This window comes from Cibotium barometz, chromosome 36, assembly GCF_041138505.1.
Source record: "Cibotium barometz isolate CiBa-2024 chromosome 36, ASM4113850v1, whole genome shotgun sequence".
In the NCBI taxonomy this organism is placed as follows: Eukaryota; Viridiplantae; Streptophyta; class Polypodiopsida; order Cyatheales; family Cibotiaceae; genus Cibotium; species Cibotium barometz.
The window spans coordinates 19,872,936-19,879,099 of NC_141081.1; positions in this window are offsets into that span (position 1 = coordinate 19,872,936).

Genomic DNA, 6,164 nt, shown 5'->3' on the forward strand with positions numbered 1-6,164 from the left:
CCATCTTATCTCTTCAACTATCCCTTTTATAAATCAAACACGGCCCTCAACCCTTCCATGTTATTGTAACTTTGGATATAAAATTTCCTCATTCTTCCATTTTCTCTCTTTAGATTCTTCACCAATTTTCTTTCTAAATACTTATTCTCCTTCTTCTCTATGTTTGCTATTATATTAACTTAACTGAATTCTTTGTCAAAATCATCCTTGTGTGTAAGCAGCTATACTAGTCCCTACATATATGGTCATCCATTCCCTATATTTATACTTTCTCTCACTAGAAAATGTACTAGATAGGCTCTCCTCAACTAAATAATCCTACTTTTCTTAATTTCAACACTTCATAGAAATATCCATCTACTCTACATGCATCTAGTTCATTTACATCACTTTCTCTCTCTAACTTGGCATAATTGACTCATTCTCTCTCTATAAATAGTCACATCCGTTGTTCAGAAAATTAAACATATTTTGACCTTCAATGTTTAAGCCTATTAGTATTGAAGTAGGGATCCTATTCACCATTTATATCCATAACTTGATCATTTAACTAGATTCTCTCTCCACAATCTGATCCTAGCTTAATTCCTCTCTCTAAAATTTCATCCATGCTATTTCACAATCTATTCATATACATAATAATCATAAATTTAATATTTCTAGATTATCTATGGTTATCTAAGGTCAATTCTTTATTTAATTCATGCATATTTATATATTCTCTCTCTAGAATTTAATTAGCTAATATATGATTTTAAATTCAAAAGTTTATAAAAATCATCCTAATCTATCACTCCCATCCTAGGTTTAAATTTATTCTACCTTCAATATCGGGAACTACAAATCAATTTAAAACGGTATACTATGGTATATGCTTGAAAATTCAATAAAAGGGTAAACTAAGATCTAAAGCCATTTCTCCATTCTTGAAAATTGTGCAAAAGATTTGAATTCAAATAGGAATATACTAAGGGTTGAATTATCATAATCAAATTCAATTTTTAAAATAAGGAAATAAGCATGAATAACAATTTTCAAAAGTAGGTATAAATACTTTTGATCAATTTGAATTTGGGGTTGAGTAAATGCTAAAGTAAATGCTAAAATAGAGTTACTATAGGGCCTCCTTTTTTGTCCCAAAAAAAAAACCAAAGCTCTTTTCAAGCCTACAAAAGTACCAAGAACACCTCCTCTATGACAAAAGTAATCACAATACCTCCTCTATATTAAAATTGGAGACTTACACAAGCACTTGGTAAGATTGGACGTGTCCAGTCTTACCTAGTGCTTGTGTATCACAATGCCTCCTCTATGATAAAATTGGAGACTTACACAAGCACTAGGTAAGTTGGAGGTGTCCAATTCTCAAGTACAACACTAAAAACAATATAAAATTGCTCTCAAAAAAGGTTGTAGAAGTACATGGGAAAATCATCCTCCCCTCTCCTTTTTTTGGGGATAGTGATGATTGGAAGGCTCACAATATTAATCCTTATCTATGCTCTCAAAAAAGGATGTAGAAGTAGGCATGGGAAAATCATCCTCCCCTCTCCGTTTTTGGGGGATAGTGACGATTGGAAGGCTCACATAGCCCTTGGTTATATTAATCCTTTTCTATGCTTTGTCCGTAATATTTGGCAAATAATCATGCATACCACTCCTTTGACCATGCTTTTATCCTTTTTCATATTAAATTAGCTTGGATGTGTGTACGACTCCATATATTTTTTTTACACTTATTACTTGTCTCCCACATTGGACCATGCCTATGGCCCCCTTTTTATACCTTAGCACTTTATTACAAACCATCTCCACCCATAGGTTTTGTCTTTGAAACCTTGTGGTGTTTAGATATTCCATATGGGCTAGATATTCATGTGTAAGTGCTCGGCACCATATCCACATAGCATAGGAGTGACTGACATATCACATCAACATAGGAGAGCATCCTCATATGATTCATGGCTGTAAATGGCCTCCGATTACTAATGAAAACTGCATCTCATGCCTTCAAAACAGCCCCAAACTTTCTCCCCATGATAGTGCCTCAAGTACCAACACTCCCAAATGTAAGTATCATGATTCCCAAGTGGTGTAAAGCTCTCTGACACTCATTTACAAGAAATTCTAGTAAGCAAAATCACTGTTATTACTCCTCATTTTCCCCACCAAATGCAACCCAAAAGTCTTTGATATCCTGAATCCAAGACCAACGTGGATTGCCATGAAGCCTCTTCATTGGGTAAACCCCTCCATTTGATGAGGTATTCCACCAAAGATCAATTGTGTAATACCCTTTCTCTAGTGCCCAACACTTTTTTTGGAACATATTCTACCATACATTCCTTGTTCATGGGAGGTAACTCATCTTGCACTTCTACTATTGGCCCCACCTATGCCTTCAATTAAGAGACATGGAACACATCATGTATGCATGTAGTTACCAATGGCATTAGCTTGTAAGCCATTTTCTTAACTCTTCTCTCAATCTTGCATACCATAGTACCTATGTGCCAATTTTGTATTTGTATTGCCCTTAAGAGATGCATATCTTGACTTTGGTATGTGTAAAACCAACCAATCACCCACATTTACCTCCACAAATCTCCTATGGGCATCGGCATATTTGCTTCATACTTCTTTGAGCATTCTTCAAAATTTCCTTGCATTGTTGTAGGAGAGTTTGCATTCTTTCAACCTCCTCTTGTGGATTTTGATTTGCCATCTCTTCTTTGTTGATCACCATTGGTGCATTCACCTTGTATCCATAAGTGGCCCCAAAGGTGACATGCCAATGCTTACATGATTTATACTATTGTAAGCGAATTCCGCCAAAGGTGGTTATCATCCCATGCATGTTGAGTTTCATGACAAAAGTGCCACAAGTATGTCCCCACCCATTTGTTGATTCTCTCCATTTGCCCATTCGTTTCTAGTGAAGGCAATGCTAAGAGTCTTGATCCCCATAAGCTCAAATAGTGTCCTCCAAATTTAACCCATAATCTCAGTATCTTGATCACTAATAATTTGTTGAGGCATACCATGCAATTTGAACACAAACTCCACAAATTACCTTGTAACCATAGATGTTGTATAAGCGACCTTGGTAGGAATGAAGTATGCCAATTTTATCAATTAATCCACCACTACATACAAGCTATCCCAACCCTTCTTTATGCAAGGAAGTCCCATGTAAAAATCCATAAATATATGTGTCCACTTTCCCTTGGGAATAGGTAAAGGCTGAAGTAAACCTCCTAGCTTTTGTGTTGGATCTTTGTCAATTGGTATGGTAACCACTTTTTGACATATGCATGCACATCTCTCCACATCGCCTTCCAAAAGAAACTCTTCCTTATCTTGTCAAAGGTTTTGTAGAGACCCAAATAGCCTGCCATTATTAGGGGTTGTATGTGTTTCCTCCATCACTTTTCCCTTGTATGATGAACTAGGTACAAGATAGACATTGTCCCTATAGTACAAGGCAAATCTTCATGGGTACCTTGCTGTAATTTCTGGACCATTTGTGACACTTCCTCATCCGAGAGATATTCCTCTTAAATGTGTCCATGACCCAAAATTTGTGTACCTCCAAAATTGCATTCAAGGAACAAGCCCACATCCCTGTGAAAGAGCATTGGCCACTACATTGTCCTTCCCTTTTGTGTCTCCCTTTTCCCCTTGCATGTGTTTCCTATGTTTGTACTTCTTTGCCTTATATAAGGCCCTGGCTTCTACTTCTTCAAAGTCATTCAACCTCTTCCGCTTTGGCCTTCAGCAGAGGATGCAAACCTGTAATAATAAATTCGTCTTTTTTAAAAAACTATGCCATCTCTCCAAGATTGGTTAAGTCTCTTATCCATCTGCCCCATAACGTGAGAAATTCAACTTTATATTCAGCGTATTCATCCAATTTCTTTTGTTTCAGGCTAAGAATCTTCTACCATAAGGTTGTTGCATCTCTCCCTTCACAATATTGAGTTTTGAAGACTGCTTCCAACAACTGATCTAGATCGTGCTGCTGTTGAACCTATCTATCCAAACTATTAAACCATTGCTTAGCCTCTTTTTTTAGTCCCAAGACCAAGGTAGTCCTCCTATCTACTAGAGTATCTTTGTTGCTTAGAATACAAGAAGTAGTCACATTTTCCAAAAATGTCTGAGCAACTTCCCTTTCCTCTCCAAAGAACAAAGGAATCCCCAAATAGGTAGGCATATATATATGTGCTTCATAGTATGTGCTTCTTCACACCAACCATCCTAAGTGGGGGCACCAATCTATGAGAGCTTTTTCAACTCTCACACTAGCTATAACTAGCTAGCACTATAGGATGGCAAGATGAAATCAGGTATACATGGTACCAACCCCAAATGCCAAACAAAACACACAAAAAATTGAAGCTCTTGACTTGCCTCTCTTCAGCTCATTGGCCGTTGCTGGGCACCTGATCCTGACAGCTCCTATTTCGGGCACTTTCTTGATTCATGCAGCTCTTAATACTCTTTTGACCCCTTTCTTGACTCTGATAGCTTCTATTCTGAATATCTTTCTAATTTAGACTTAGACCCTTCTCCTAGTTCAATTTGATCCCACCTCTTATGTTTTCAGATCTTTAACACTCTTTGCTCCAAACAATTCTTATTCAGTCAGCAAATACAGTTTATACTAGTTGAGTCAACTTGGGTTCAAACAACACGGTTCTAAATGCTTTCTAACTCAACTCTCACCCTATTAGCTCCACTCCTTCACTCCCTTTTCCAGTCAACACTAATCATGTCAGCATGGTTCCTTTGCTTCCTCCAATCAGCTCTAGTTCAAACACCATTAGTCCAATCAGCACTATATTCTATCACTTTCCATTCTAATCAGCTTTGTTTCTGCCAATCAACAGTGTTTCATTCGGCACTGAAACTAACACTTCAGTCTTGATTAGGTCCCAATCAAACTGTATCTGACTCCAACAGACTTAGATCTAATAGCTCTTGACCTGACCAGCCTCTAATTTGTCAACTCCTATCCTAACTCTTCTTCCTCCAATCTGAAGCGATTCAGACAATATTGAGCCTGACTCTTCCTCCTTCAGCCAGCACTAAATTTGTCAACATTGCTACAATCTGCACTGATTCTAACAGCTCTTTTCCTTGACTCCTCCTCTTTCTATTAAATGTGTATCTGTCAACACTGTATCAGTCAACACTGCTTCAGTTTGAACTAGTTCTGACAACTCCTGTACTTGACTCTTCTTGATGTTACCCAAGAGTGTGGCCGATCGGCTCACACTTACATGCGTCCTACTTGGCATGGTTCCAAGTCTACATAAAGTGTTTCCTACCCATCCGTTCACACATGGGCCAATGTCTAGTGTCTAAACTGGAAACTATCAAGTGCTTGGGTGCTCAACACAATGGTAAGGGGGGCTTACAAAATAGAGTGAACTATCACTGACAAAGTAATGAGGTTGGAGCATTGATTTATAACAAATTGGTGCCTAGAAGAAAATGACCCATGCCTCTTCCAACTTACTCATCCCAATTATGATGTATAAAGAAGGCCAAGGAAAACCCCTATAACCGAACTCACTATGTGTGGTGGAGGTACATGCAAGCTATAAGGTGACTTCACTAGCTTTTTTACTTTAATCACTTAAATTCAATAACTGTGTTCAAACTTGTAGTCTTAATTGTTCAAACTTAGAGTCTCAGTCATTTAATCAAACAACCTATCTTACTATTGGTTTAAAAGCAAGCATAACTATTTTGACTACTATATAAATGCCCTCACGATTGCTATATAGTAACCAAATACCAGTCTTAATGCCTACTTTTTGATATCATATTGTCTAAGATCGATTTCATTATCTTCCTCTCTTTTGGGTTGGGGGGCATGGGGTGGGTGGGTTTGAATCTTTCCCAAGTTTATTTCAATACACCAATGAAAGGTGACTATGCCTCTTTATTTTGAAAATGAGGAAAAAAAGAGGAATCTATTGAGGCTAATACAATCATATAGTCTTCTTACCTCTTTCTACCAAGCTTTATAGATGATCCTTCTTACCTCTTTCTTCAAGGTTTTAGAGAATTGGAAGAGGGTTGAGGAACCTTCATCCTTGAGCTCAAGATCATAAAAAGGTATTAAGATACACTCATGTAACTCTTCTATCAAA